The sequence below is a fragment of the Coregonus clupeaformis genome, unplaced genomic scaffold (genome assembly GCF_020615455.1).
Source record: "Coregonus clupeaformis isolate EN_2021a unplaced genomic scaffold, ASM2061545v1 scaf3028, whole genome shotgun sequence".
NCBI classification, from domain to species: domain Eukaryota; kingdom Metazoa; phylum Chordata; class Actinopteri; order Salmoniformes; family Salmonidae; genus Coregonus; species Coregonus clupeaformis.
In genome coordinates this window covers 1-12,407 of record NW_025536482.1, presented here as the reverse complement: position 1 = coordinate 12,407, position 12,407 = coordinate 1, and the positions used below count along the sequence as shown (strand labels likewise).

Genomic DNA, 12,407 nt, shown 5'->3' with positions numbered 1-12,407 from the left:
GGCAACTATTAAAATCAGAGAACTATGTTTCTGCCTGGTTTTGAACCAGGGACCTTTCGCGTGTTAGGCGAACGTGATAACCACTACACTACAGAAACCTCTGTTTTTCAAATACCACTGAGTAAACAGATATTTTGTGATATTCTTTGCATGTACTGTATTAGAATTCCCATAATGAGGTTGCTATGAAATTAAAAGAACGCTGTCTCTGCCTGGTTTTGAACCAGGGACCTTTCGCGTGTTAGGCGAACATGATAACCACTACACTACAGAAACCTCTGCTTTATGAATAAAGCTGAGTAAACAGATTTTTTGTGATATTCTTTGCATGTACTGTATTAGAATTCCCATAATGAGGCATTCATGAAAAGTGGAGTTCTCTGTTACGAATCGGGGACCTTTTGCATTAGAGACATGCTTGATAAGCACTACACTATAGAAACTGCTCATTGAAGCATGTACAATGAATGAACAGAATTTTAAGGATATTCCTTTAATGTATTTGAAATCCCATAATGAGGCAACTATTAAAAAATGAAACTATGTTTCTGCCTGGTTTTGAACCAGGGACCTTTCGCGTGTTAGGCTAACGTGATAACCACTACACTACAGAAACCTCTGCTTTTCAAATACCACTGAGTAAACAGATATTTTGTGATATTCTTTGCATATAATGTATTAGAATTGCCATAATGAGGCAACTATTATCAGAGAATATGTTTCTGCCTGGTTTTGAACCAGGGACCTTTCGCGTGTTAGGCGAACGTGATAACCACTACACTACAGAAACCTCTGTTTTTCAAATACCACTGAGTAAACAGATATTTTGTGATATTCTTTGCATGTAATGTATTAGAATTGCCATAATGAGGCAACTATTAAAATAAGAGAACTATGTTTCTGCCTGGTTTTGAACCAGGGACCTTTCGCGTGTTAGGCGAACGTGATAACCACTACACTACAGAAACCTCTGCTTTACGAATAACAGCTGAGTAAACAGATTTTTTGTGATATTCTTTGCATGTACTGTATTAGAATTCCCATAATGAGGCATTCATGAAAAGTGGAGTTCTCTGTTACGAATCGGGGACCTTTTGCATTAGAGACATGCTTGATAAGCACTACACTATAGAAACTGCTCATTGAAGCATGTACAATGAATGAACAGAATTTTAAGGATATTCCTTTAATGTATTTGAAATCCCATAATGAGGCAACTATTAAAATCAGAGAACTATGTTTCTGCCTGGTTTTGAACCAGGGACCTTTCGCGTGTTAGGCGAACGTGATAACCACTACACTACAGAAACCTCTGTTTTTCAAATTACACTGAGTAAACAGATATTTTGTGATATTCTTTGCATGTAATGTATTAGAATTGCCATAATGAGGCAACTATTAAAATCAGAGAAATATGTTTCTGCCTGGTTTTGAACCAGGGACCTTTCGCGTGTTAGGCGAACGTGATAACCACTACACTACAGAAACCTCTGTTTTCAAATACCACTGAGTAAACAGATATTTTGTGATATTCTTTGCATGTAATATATTAGAATTGCCATAATGAGGCAAATATTAAAATCAGAGAACTATGTTTCTGCCTGGTTTTGAACCAGGGACCTTTCGCGTGTTAGGCGAACGTGATAACCACTACACTACAGAAACCTCTGTTTTTCAAATACCACTGAGTAAACAGATATTTTGTGATATTCTTTGCATGTACTGTATTAGAATTGCCCATAATGAGGCTGCTATGAAAATTAAAAGAACGCTGTTTCTGCCTGGTTTTGAACCAGGGACCTTTCGCGTGTTAGGCGAACATGATAACCACTACACTACAGAAACCTCTGCTTTACGAATAACGCTGAGTAAACAGATTTTTTGTGATATTCTTTGCATGTACTGTATTAGAATTCCCATAATGAGGCATTCATGAAAAGTGGAGTTCTCTGTTACGAATCGGGGACCTTTTGCATTAGAGACATGCTTGATAAGCACTACACTATAGAAACTGCTCATTGAAGCATGTACAATGAATGAACAGAATTTTAAGGATATTCCTTTGATGTATTTAAATCCCATAATGAGGCAACTATTAAAAATCAGAGACCTATGTTTCTGCCTGGTTTTGAACCAGGGACCTTTCGCGTGTTAGGCGAACGTGATAACCACTACACTACAGAAACCTCTGTTTTTCAAATACCACTGAGTAAACAGATATTTTGTGATATTCTTTGCATGTAATGTATTAGAATTCCCATAATGAGGCAACTATTAAAATAAGAGAACTATGTTTCTGCCTGGTTTTGAACCAGGGACCTTTCGCGTGTTAGGCGAACGTGATAACCACTACACTACAGAAACCTCTGCTTTACAAATACCACTGAGTAAACAGATATTTTGTGATATTCTTTGCATGTAATGTATTAGAATTGCCATAATGAGGCAACTATTAAAATCAGAGAAATATGTTTCTGCCTGGTTTTGAACCAGGGACCTTTCGCGTGTTAGGCGAACGTGATAACCACTACACTACAGAAACCTCTGTTTTTCAAATACCAATGAGTAAACAGATTTTTTGTGATATTCTTTGCATGTACTGTATTAGAATTCCCATAATGAGGCATTCATGAAAAGTGGAGTTCTCTGTTACGAATCAGGGACCTTTTGCATTAGAGACATGCTTGATAAGCACTACACTATAGAAACTGCTCATTGAAGCATGTACAATGAATGAACAGAATTTTAAGTGATATTCCTTTAATGTATTTGAAATCCCATAATGAGGCAACTATTAAAATCAGAGACCTATGTTTCTGCCTGGTTTTGAACCAGGGACCTTTCGCGTGTTAGGCGAACGTGATAACCACTACACTACAGAAACCTCTGTTTTACAAAAAACACTGAGTAAACAGATATTTTGTGATATTCTTTGCATGTAGTGTATTAGAATTCCCATAATGAGGCATTCATGAAAAGTGGAGTTCTCCTGTTACGAATCGGGACCTTTTGCATTAGAGACATGCTTGATAAGCACTACACTATAGAAACTGCTCATGAAGCATGTACAATGAATAAACAGAATTTTGGATATTCCTTTAATGTATTTGAAATCCCATAATGAGGCAACTATTAAAATCAGAGAACTATGTTTCTGCCTGGTTTTGAACCAGGGACCTTTCGCGTGTTAGGCGAACGTGATAACCACTACACTACAGAAACCTCTGTTTTTCAAATACCACTGAGTAAACAGATATTTTGTGATATTCTTTGCATGTAATGTATTAGAATTGCCATAATGAGGCAACTATAAAAATCAGAGAACTATGTTTCTGCCTGTTTTTGAACCAGGGACCTTTCGCGTGTTAGGTGAACGTGATAACCACTACACTACAGAAACCTCTGATTTACGAATAACACTCAGTAAACAGATTTTTTGTGATATTCTTTGCATGTAGTGTATTAGAATTCCCATAATGAGGCATTCATGAAAAGTGGAGTTCTCTGTTACGAATCGGGGACCTTTTGCATTAGAGACATGCTTGATAAGCACTACACTATAGAAACTGCTCATGAAGCATGTACAATGAATGAACAGAATTTTAAGGATATTCCTTTAATGTATTTGAAATCCCATAATGAGGCAACTATTAAAACCAGAGAACTATGTTTCTACCTGCTTTTGAACCAGGTACCTTTCGCGTGTTAGGCGAACGTGATAACCACTACACTACAGAAACCTCTGTTTTTGAAATACCACTGAGTAAACAGATTTTTTGTGATATTCTTTGCATGTGACGTATTAGAATTCTCATAATGAGGCATTCATGAAAAGTGGAGTTCTCTGTTACGAATCGGGGACCTTTTGCATTAGAGACATGCTTGATAAGCACTACACTATAGAAACTGCTCATTGAAGCATGTACAATGAATGAACAGAAATTTAAGGATATTCCTTTAATGTATTTGAAATCCCATAATGAGGCAACTATTAAAACCAGAGACCTATGTTTCTGCCTGGTTTTGAACCAGGGACCTTTCACGTGTTAGGCGAACATGATAACCACTACACTACAGAAACCTCTGCAATTCAAATACCACTGAGTAAACAGATATTTTGTGATATTCTTTGCATGTAATGTATTAGAATTGCCATAATGAGGCAACTATGAAATTCAGAGAACTATGTTTCTGCCTGTTTTTGAACCAGGGACCTTTCGTGTGTTAGGTGAACGTGATAACCACTACACTACAGAAACCTCTGATTTACGAATAACACTCAGTAAACAGATTTTTTGTGATATTCTTTGCATGTAGTGTATTAGAATTCCCATAATGAGGCATTCATGAAAAGTGGAGTTCTCTGTTACGAATCGGGGACCTTTTGCATTAGAGACATGCTTGATAAGCACTACACTATAGAAACTGCTCATGAAGCATGTACAATGAATGAACAGAATTTTAAGGATATTCCTTTAATGTATTTGAAATCCCATAATGAGGCAACTATTAAAATCAGAGACCTATGTTTCTGCCTGGTTTTGAACCAGGGACCTTTCGCGTGTTAGGCGAACGTGATAACCACTACACTACAGAAACCTCTGTTTTTCAAATACCACTGAGTAAACAGATATTTTGTGATATTCTTTGCATGTAATGTATTAGAATTGCCATAATGAGGCAACTATTAAAATCAGAGAACTATGTTTCTGCCTGGTTTTGAACCAGGGACCTTTCGCGTGTTAGGCGAACGTGATAACCACTACACTACAGAAACCTCTGATTTTCAAATAACACTGAGTAAACAGATATTTTGTGATATTCTTTGCATGTAATGTATTAGAATTCCCATAATGAGGCAATCATTAAAAGTAGAGTTCTCTGTTCGAATCGGGGACCTTTTGCATTAGAGACATGCTTGATAAGCACTACACTATAGAAACTGCTCATGAAGCATGTACAATGAATAAACAGATATTTTAAGTGATATTCCTTTGCAATGTATTAGAAATCCCATAATGAGGCAACTATTAAAACCAGAGAACTATGTTTCTACCTGCTTTTGAACCAGGGACCTTTCGCGTGTTAGGCGAACGTGATAACCACTACACTACAGAAACCTCTGTTTTTGAAATACCACTGAGTAAACAGATTTTTTGTGATATTCTTTGCATGTGACGTATTAGAATTCCCATAATGAGGCATTCATGAAAAGTGGAGTTCTCTGTTACGAATCGGGGACCTTTTGCATTAGAGACATGCTTGATAAGCACTACACTATAGAAACTGCTCATTGAAGCATGTACAATGAATGAACAGAATTTTAAGGATATTCCTTTAATGTATTTGAAATCCCATAATGAGGCAACTATTAAAATCAGAGACCTATGTTTCTGCCTGGTTTTGAACCAGGGACCTTTCGCGTGTTAGGCGAACGTGATAACCACTACACTACAGAAACCTCTGTTTTTCAAATAACACTGAGTAAACAGATATTTTGTGATATTCTTTGCATGTAGTGTATTAGAATTCCCATAATGAGGCAACTTCATGAAAAGTGGATGTTCTCTGTTTACGAATCGGGAACCTTTGCATTAGAGACATGCTTGATAACCACTACACTATAGAAACTGCTCATCAAGCATTACAACTGAATGAACAGATATTTTAGTGATATTCCTTTAATGTATTTGAAATCCCATAATGAGGCAACTATTAAAATCAGAGACCTATGTTTCTGCCTGGTTTTGAACCAGGGACCTTTCGCGTGTTAGGCGAACGTGATAACCACTACACTACAGAAACCTCTGTTTTACAAATAACACTGAGTAAACAGATTTTTTGTGATATTCTTTGCATGTGATGTATTAGAATTCCCATAATGAGGCATTCATGAAAAGTGGAGTTCTCTGTTACGAATCGGGGACCTTTTGCATTAGAGACATGCTTGATAAGCACTACACTATAGAAACTGCTCATGAAGCATGTACAATGAATGAACAGAATTTTAAGGATATTCCTTTAATGTATTTGAAATCCCATAATGAGGCAACTATTAAAACAGAGAACTATGTTTCTGCCTGGTTTTGAACCAGGGACCTTTCGCGTGTTAGGCGAACGTGATAACCACTACACTACAGAAACCTCTGTTTTACAAATACCACTGAGTAAACAGATTTTTTGTGATATTCTTTGCATGTAGCGTATTAGAATTCCCATAATGAGGCATTCATGAAAAGTGGAGTTCTCTGTTACGAATCGGGGACCTTTTGCATTAGAGACATGCTTGATAAGCACTACACTATAGAAACTGCTCATGAAGCATGTACAATGAATGAACAGAATTTTAAGGATATTCCTTTAATGTATTTGAAATCCCATAATGAGGCAACTATTAAAATCAGAGACCTATGTTTCTGCCTGGTTTTGAACCAGGGACCTTTCGCGTGTTAGGCGAACGTGATAACCACTACACTACAGAAACCTCTGTTTTACAAAAAACACTGAGTAAACAGATATTTTGTGATATTCTTTGCATATAATGTATTAGAATTGCCATAATGAGGCAACTATTAAAATCAGAGAACTATGTTTCTGCCTGTTTTTGAACCAGGGACCTTTCACGTGTTAGGTGAACGTGATAACCACTACACTACAGAAACCTCTGATTTACGAATAACACTCAGTAAACAGATTTTTTGTGATATTCTTTGCATGTAGTGTATTAGAATTCCCATAATGAGGCATTCATGAAAAGTGGAGTTCTCTGTTACGAATCGGGGACCTTTTGCATTAGAGACATGCTTGATAAGCACTACACTATAGAAACTGCTCATGAAGCATGTACAATGAATGAACAGAATTTTAAGGATATTCCTTTAATGTATTTGAAATCCCATAATGAGGCAACTATTAAAACCAGAGAACTATGTTTCTACCTGCTTTTGAACCAGGGACCTTTCGCGTGTTAGGCGAACGTGATAACCACTACACTACAGAAACCTCTGTTTTTGAAATACCACTGAGTAAACAGATTTTTTGTGATATTCTTTGCATGTGACGTATTAGAATTCCCATAATGAGGCATTCATGAAAAGTGGAGTTCTCTGTTACGAATCGGGGACCTTTTGCATTAGAGACATGCTTGATAAGCACTACACTATAGAAACTGCTCATTGAAGCATGTACAATGAATGAACAGAAATTTAAGGATATTCCTTTAATGTATTTGAAATCCCATAATGAGGCAACTATTAAAACCAGAGACCTATGTTTCTGCCTGGTTTTGAACCAGGGACCTTTCGCGTGTTAGGCGAACGTGATAACCACTACACTACAGAAACCTCTGTTTTTCAAATACCACTGAGTAAACAGATATTTTGTGATATTCTTTGCATGTAATGTATTAGAATTGCCATAATGAGGCAACTATGAAATTCAGAGAACTATGTTTCTGCCTGTTTTTGAACCAGGGACCTTTCGCGTGTTAGGTGAACGTGATAACCACTACACTACAGAAACCTCTGATTTACGAATAACACTCAGTAAACAGATTTTTTGTGATATTCTTTGCATGTAGTGTATTAGAATTCCCATAATGAGGCATTCATGAAAAGTGGAGTTCTCTGTTACAAATCGGGGACCTTTTGCATTAGAGACATGCTTGATAAGCACTACACTATAGAAACTGCTCATGAAGCATGTACAATGAATGAACAGAATTTTAAGGATATTCCTTTGATGTATTTGAAATCCCATAATGAGGCAACTATTAAAATCAGAGACCTATGTTTCTGCCTGGTTTTGAACCAGGGACCTTTCGCGTGTTAGGCGAACGTGATAACCACTACACTACAGAAACCTCTGTTTTACAAAAAACACTGAGTAAACAGATTTTTTGTAATATTCTTTGCATGTAGTGTATTATAATTCCCAAAATGAGGCATTCATGAAAAGTGGAGTTCTCTGTTACGAATCGGGAACCTTTGCATTAGAGACATGCTTGATAAGCACTACACTATAGAAACTGCTCATGAAGCATGTACAATGAATGAACAGAATTTTAAGGATATTCCTTTAATGTATTTGAAATCCCATAATGAGGCAACTATTAAAATCAGAGACCTATGTTTCTGCCTGGTTTTGAACCAGGGACCTTTCGCGTGTTAGGCGAACGTGATAACCACTACACTACAGAAACCTCTGTTTTTCAAATAACACTGAGTAAACAGATATTTTGTGATATTCTTTGCATATAATGTATTAGAATTGCCATAATGAGGCAACTATAAAAATCAGAGAACTATGTTTCTGCCTGTTTTTGAACCAGGGACCTTTCGCGTGTTAGGTGAACGTGATAACCACTACACTACAGAAACCTCTGATTTACAAATAACACTCAGTAAACAGATTTTTTGTGATATTCTTTGCATGTAGTGTATTAGAATTCCCATAATGAGGCATTCATGAAAAGTGGAGTTCTCTGTTACGAATCGGGGACCTTTTGCATTAGAGACATGCTTGATAAGCACTACACTATAGAAACTGCTCATGAAGCATGTACAATGAATGAACAGAATTTTAAGGATATTCCTTTGATGTATTTGAAATCCCATAATGAGGCAACTATTAAAATCAGAGACCTATGTTTCTGCCTGGTTTTGAACCAGGGACCTTTCGCGTGTTAGGCGAACGTGATAACCACTACACTACAGAAACCTCTGTTTTTCAAATACCACTGAGTAAACAGATATTTTGTGATATTCTTTGCATGTACTGTATTAGAATTCCCATAATGAGGCATCATAAAATGAGTTCTCTGTTAACGTAGAAGTGATAAGCACTACACTATAGAAACTTCATTCAATCAATGAATAAACAGAATTTTAGGATATTCTTTATGTATTTGAAATCCCATAATGAGGCAACTATTAAATCAGAGACCTATGTTTCTGCCTGGTTTTGAACCAGGGACCTTTCGCGTGTTAGGCGAACGTGATAACCACTACACTACAGAAACCTCTGTTTTACAAATAACACTGAGTAAACAGATATTTTTGTGATATTCTTTGCATGTACTGTATTAGAATTCCCATAATGAGGCATTCATGAAAAGTGTAGTTCTCTGTTACGAATCGGGGACCTTTTGCATTAGAGACATGCTTGATAAGCACTACACTATAGAAACTGCTCATGAAGCATGTACAATGAATGAACAGAATTTTAAGGATATTCCTTTAATGTATTTTAAATCCCATAATGAGGCAACTATTAAAATCAGAGAACTATGTTTCTGCCTGGTTTTGAACCAGGGACCTTTCGCGTGTTAGGCTAACGTGATAACCACTACACTACAGAAACCTCTGTTTTTCAAATAACACTGAGTAAACAGATATTTTGTGATATTCTTTGCATGTAGTGTATTAGAATTCCCATAATGAGGCATTCATGAAAAGTGGAGTTCTCTGTTACGAATCGGGGACCTTTGCATTAGAGACATGCTTGATAAGCACTACACTATAGAAACTGCTCATTGAAGCATGTACAATGAATGAACAGAATTTTAAGGATATTCCTTTAATGTATTTGAAATCCCATAATGAGGCAACTATTAAAATCAGAGAACTATGTTTCTGCCTGGTTTTGAACCAGGGACCTTTCGCGTGTTAGGCGAACGTGATAACCACTACACTACAGAAACCTCTGTTTTTCAAATACCACTGAGTAAACAGATATTTTGTGATATTCTTTGCATGTACTGTATTAGAATTCCCATAATGAGGCAACTATTAAAATCAGAGAACTATGTTTCTGCCTGGTTTTGAACCAGGGACCTTTCGCGTGTTAGGCGAACGTGATAACCACTACACTACAGAAACCTCTGTTTTACAAATAACACTGAGTAAACAGATTTTTTGTGATATTCTTTGCATGTACTGTATTAGAATTCCCATAATGAGGCATTCATGAAAAGTGGAGTTCTCTGTTACGAATCGGGGACCTTTTGCATTAGAGACATGCTTGATAAGCACTACACTATAGAAACTGCTCATGAAGCATGTACAATGAATGAACAGAATTTTAAGGATATTCCTTTAATGTATTTTGAAATCCCATAATGAGGCAACTATTAAAAACAGAGAACTATGTTTCTGCCTGGTTTTGAACCAGGGACCTTTCGCGTGTTAGGCGAACGTGATAACCACTACACTACAGAAACCTCTGTTTTTACAAATAACACTGAGTAAACAGATATTTTTGTGATATTCTTTGCATGTAGCGTATTAGAATTCCCAAAATGAGGCAATTCATGAAAAGTGGAGTTCTCTGTTACGAATCGGGGACCTTTTGCATTAGAGACATGCTTGATAAGCACTACACTATAGAAACTGCTCATGAAGCATGTACAATGAATGAACAGAATTTTAAGGACATTCCTTTAATGTATTTGAAATCCCATAATGAGGCAACTAATAAAATCAGAGAACTATGTTTCTGCCTGGTTTTGAACCAGGGACCTTTCGCGTGTTAGGCGAACATGATAACCACTACACTACAGAAACCTCTGTTTTTCAAATACCACTGAGTAAACAGATATTTTGTGATATTCTTTGCATGTAATGTATTAGAATTGCCATAATGAGGCAACTATTAAAAATCAGAGAACTATGTTTCTGCCTGGTTTTGAACCAGGGACCTTTCGCGTGTTTGGCGAACATGATAACCACTACACTACAGAAACCTCTGATTTACGAATAACACTGAGTAAACAGATTTTTTGTGATATTCTTTGCATGTAGTGTATTAGAATTCCCATAATGAGGCATTCATGAAAAGTGGAGTTCTCTGTTACGAATCGGGGACCTTTTGCATTAGAGACATGCTTGATAAGCACTACACTATAGAAACTGCTCTGAAGCATGTACAATGAATGAACAGAATTTTAAGGATATTCCTTTAATGTATTTGAAATCCCATAATGAGGCAACTATTAAAACAGAGAACTATGTTTCTGCCTGCTTTTGAACCAGGGACCTTTCGCGTGTTAGGCGAACGTGATAACCACTACACTACAGAAACCTCTGTTTTGAAATACCACTGAGTAAACAGATTTTTGTGATATTCTTTGCATGTAACGTATTAGAATTCCCATAATGAGGCATTCATGAAAAGTGGAGTTCTCTGTTACGAATCGGGGACCTTTTTGCATTAGAGACATGCTTGATAAGCACTACACTATAGAAACTGCTCATTGAAGCATGTACAATGAATGAACAGAATTTTAAGGATATTCCTTTAATGTATTTGAAATCCCATAATGAGGCAACTATTAAAACCAGAGACCTATGTTTCTGCCTGGTTTTGAACCAGGGACCTTTCGCGTGTTAGGCGAACGTGATAACCACTACACTACAGAAACCTCTGCTATTCAAATACCACTGAGTAAACAGATATTTTGTGATATTCTTTGCATGTAATGTATTAGAATTGCCATAATGAGGCAACTATTAAAATCAGAGAACGATGTCTCTGCCTGGTTTTGAACCAGGGACCTTTCGCGTGTTAGGCGAACGTGATAACCACTACACTACAGAAACCTCTGATTTACGAATAACACTCAGTAAACAGATTTTTTGTGATATTCTTTGCATGTAGTGTATTAGAATTCCCATAATGAGGCATTCATGAAAAGTGGAGTTCTCTGTTACGAATCGGGGACCTTTTGCATTAGAGACATGCTTGATAAGCACTACACTATAGAAACTGCTCATGAAGCATGTACAATGAATGAACAGAATTTTAAGGATATTCCTTTAATGTATTTGAAATCCCATAATGAGGCAACTATTAAAATCAGAGAACTATGTTTCTGCCTGGTTTTGAACCAGGGACCTTTCGCGTGTTAGGCGAACGTGATAACCACTACACTACAGAAACCTCTGTTTTTCAAATAACACTGAGTAAACAGATTTTTTGTAATATTCTTTGCATGTAGTGTATTATAATTCCCAAAATGAGGCATTCATGAAAAGTGGAGTTCTCTGTTACGAATCGGGGACCTTTTGCATTAGAGACATGCTTGATAAGCACTACACTATAGAAACTGCTCATTGAAGCATGTACAATGAATGAACAGAATTTTAAGGATATTCCTTTAATGTATTTGAAATCCCATAATGAGGCAACTATTAAAATCAGAGACCTATGTTTCTGCCTGGTTTTGAACCAGAGACCTTTCGCGTGTTAGGCGAACGTGATAACCACTACACTACAGAAACCTCTGTTTTTCAAAACCACTGAGTAAACAGATATTTTTGTGATATTCTTTGCATGTAATGTATTAGAATTGCCATAATGAGGCAACTATTAAAATCAGAGAACTATGTTTCTGCCTGTTTTTGAACCAG

General features: G+C 36.6%; 30 non-coding genes across 30 annotated transcripts; all 30 read right to left on the bottom strand.

Moving 5' to 3' along the window:
• Positions 1-25: 25 nt before the first annotated feature.
• Positions 26-98, bottom strand: trnav-aac. Its single transcript has one exon. It is a non-coding gene; the product is annotated as a tRNA-Val (tRNA).
• A 619-nt stretch (positions 99-717) lies between these two features.
• trnav-aac lies at positions 718-790 on the bottom strand. The gene has a single exon. It is a non-coding gene; the product is annotated as a tRNA-Val (tRNA).
• Positions 791-895: 105 nt separating this feature from the next.
• Positions 896-968, bottom strand: trnav-aac. Its single transcript has one exon. It is a non-coding gene; the product is annotated as a tRNA-Val (tRNA).
• Positions 969-1,237: 269 nt separating this feature from the next.
• Positions 1,238-1,310, bottom strand: trnav-aac. The gene has a single exon. It is a non-coding gene; the product is annotated as a tRNA-Val (tRNA).
• A 105-nt stretch (positions 1,311-1,415) lies between these two features.
• Positions 1,416-1,488, bottom strand: trnav-aac. The gene has a single exon. It is a non-coding gene; the product is annotated as a tRNA-Val (tRNA).
• Positions 1,489-1,592: 104 nt separating this feature from the next.
• Positions 1,593-1,665, bottom strand: trnav-aac. The gene has a single exon. It is a non-coding gene; the product is annotated as a tRNA-Val (tRNA).
• Positions 1,666-1,772: 107 nt separating this feature from the next.
• On the bottom strand, positions 1,773-1,845 carry trnav-aac. Its single transcript has one exon. It is a non-coding gene; the product is annotated as a tRNA-Val (tRNA).
• A 268-nt stretch (positions 1,846-2,113) lies between these two features.
• Positions 2,114-2,186, bottom strand: trnav-aac. Its single transcript has one exon. It is a non-coding gene; the product is annotated as a tRNA-Val (tRNA).
• A 105-nt stretch (positions 2,187-2,291) lies between these two features.
• Positions 2,292-2,364, bottom strand: trnav-aac. Its single transcript has one exon. It is a non-coding gene; the product is annotated as a tRNA-Val (tRNA).
• Positions 2,365-2,469: 105 nt separating this feature from the next.
• Positions 2,470-2,542, bottom strand: trnav-aac. Its single transcript has one exon. It is a non-coding gene; the product is annotated as a tRNA-Val (tRNA).
• A 269-nt stretch (positions 2,543-2,811) lies between these two features.
• trnav-aac lies at positions 2,812-2,884 on the bottom strand. Its single transcript has one exon. It is a non-coding gene; the product is annotated as a tRNA-Val (tRNA).
• A 265-nt stretch (positions 2,885-3,149) lies between these two features.
• Positions 3,150-3,222, bottom strand: trnav-aac. Its single transcript has one exon. It is a non-coding gene; the product is annotated as a tRNA-Val (tRNA).
• A 1,304-nt stretch (positions 3,223-4,526) lies between these two features.
• On the bottom strand, positions 4,527-4,599 carry trnav-aac. The gene has a single exon. It is a non-coding gene; the product is annotated as a tRNA-Val (tRNA).
• Positions 4,600-4,704: 105 nt separating this feature from the next.
• Positions 4,705-4,777, bottom strand: trnav-aac. Its single transcript has one exon. It is a non-coding gene; the product is annotated as a tRNA-Val (tRNA).
• Positions 4,778-5,388: 611 nt separating this feature from the next.
• On the bottom strand, positions 5,389-5,461 carry trnav-aac. The gene has a single exon. It is a non-coding gene; the product is annotated as a tRNA-Val (tRNA).
• Positions 5,462-5,732: 271 nt separating this feature from the next.
• Positions 5,733-5,805, bottom strand: trnav-aac. The gene has a single exon. It is a non-coding gene; the product is annotated as a tRNA-Val (tRNA).
• Positions 5,806-6,071: 266 nt separating this feature from the next.
• Positions 6,072-6,144, bottom strand: trnav-aac. Its single transcript has one exon. It is a non-coding gene; the product is annotated as a tRNA-Val (tRNA).
• A 267-nt stretch (positions 6,145-6,411) lies between these two features.
• Positions 6,412-6,484, bottom strand: trnav-aac. The gene has a single exon. It is a non-coding gene; the product is annotated as a tRNA-Val (tRNA).
• A 786-nt stretch (positions 6,485-7,270) lies between these two features.
• trnav-aac lies at positions 7,271-7,343 on the bottom strand. Its single transcript has one exon. It is a non-coding gene; the product is annotated as a tRNA-Val (tRNA).
• A 445-nt stretch (positions 7,344-7,788) lies between these two features.
• trnav-aac lies at positions 7,789-7,861 on the bottom strand. Its single transcript has one exon. It is a non-coding gene; the product is annotated as a tRNA-Val (tRNA).
• Positions 7,862-8,127: 266 nt separating this feature from the next.
• Positions 8,128-8,200, bottom strand: trnav-aac. The gene has a single exon. It is a non-coding gene; the product is annotated as a tRNA-Val (tRNA).
• A 445-nt stretch (positions 8,201-8,645) lies between these two features.
• Positions 8,646-8,718, bottom strand: trnav-aac. The gene has a single exon. It is a non-coding gene; the product is annotated as a tRNA-Val (tRNA).
• A 228-nt stretch (positions 8,719-8,946) lies between these two features.
• On the bottom strand, positions 8,947-9,019 carry trnav-aac. Its single transcript has one exon. It is a non-coding gene; the product is annotated as a tRNA-Val (tRNA).
• A 608-nt stretch (positions 9,020-9,627) lies between these two features.
• Positions 9,628-9,700, bottom strand: trnav-aac. Its single transcript has one exon. It is a non-coding gene; the product is annotated as a tRNA-Val (tRNA).
• A 105-nt stretch (positions 9,701-9,805) lies between these two features.
• Positions 9,806-9,878, bottom strand: trnav-aac. The gene has a single exon. It is a non-coding gene; the product is annotated as a tRNA-Val (tRNA).
• A 268-nt stretch (positions 9,879-10,146) lies between these two features.
• trnav-aac lies at positions 10,147-10,219 on the bottom strand. Its single transcript has one exon. It is a non-coding gene; the product is annotated as a tRNA-Val (tRNA).
• Positions 10,220-10,489: 270 nt separating this feature from the next.
• Positions 10,490-10,562, bottom strand: trnav-aac. The gene has a single exon. It is a non-coding gene; the product is annotated as a tRNA-Val (tRNA).
• Positions 10,563-11,346: 784 nt separating this feature from the next.
• trnav-aac lies at positions 11,347-11,419 on the bottom strand. Its single transcript has one exon. It is a non-coding gene; the product is annotated as a tRNA-Val (tRNA).
• A 105-nt stretch (positions 11,420-11,524) lies between these two features.
• trnav-aac lies at positions 11,525-11,597 on the bottom strand. Its single transcript has one exon. It is a non-coding gene; the product is annotated as a tRNA-Val (tRNA).
• A 267-nt stretch (positions 11,598-11,864) lies between these two features.
• trnav-aac lies at positions 11,865-11,937 on the bottom strand. The gene has a single exon. It is a non-coding gene; the product is annotated as a tRNA-Val (tRNA).
• Positions 11,938-12,407: the final 470 nt, after the last annotated feature.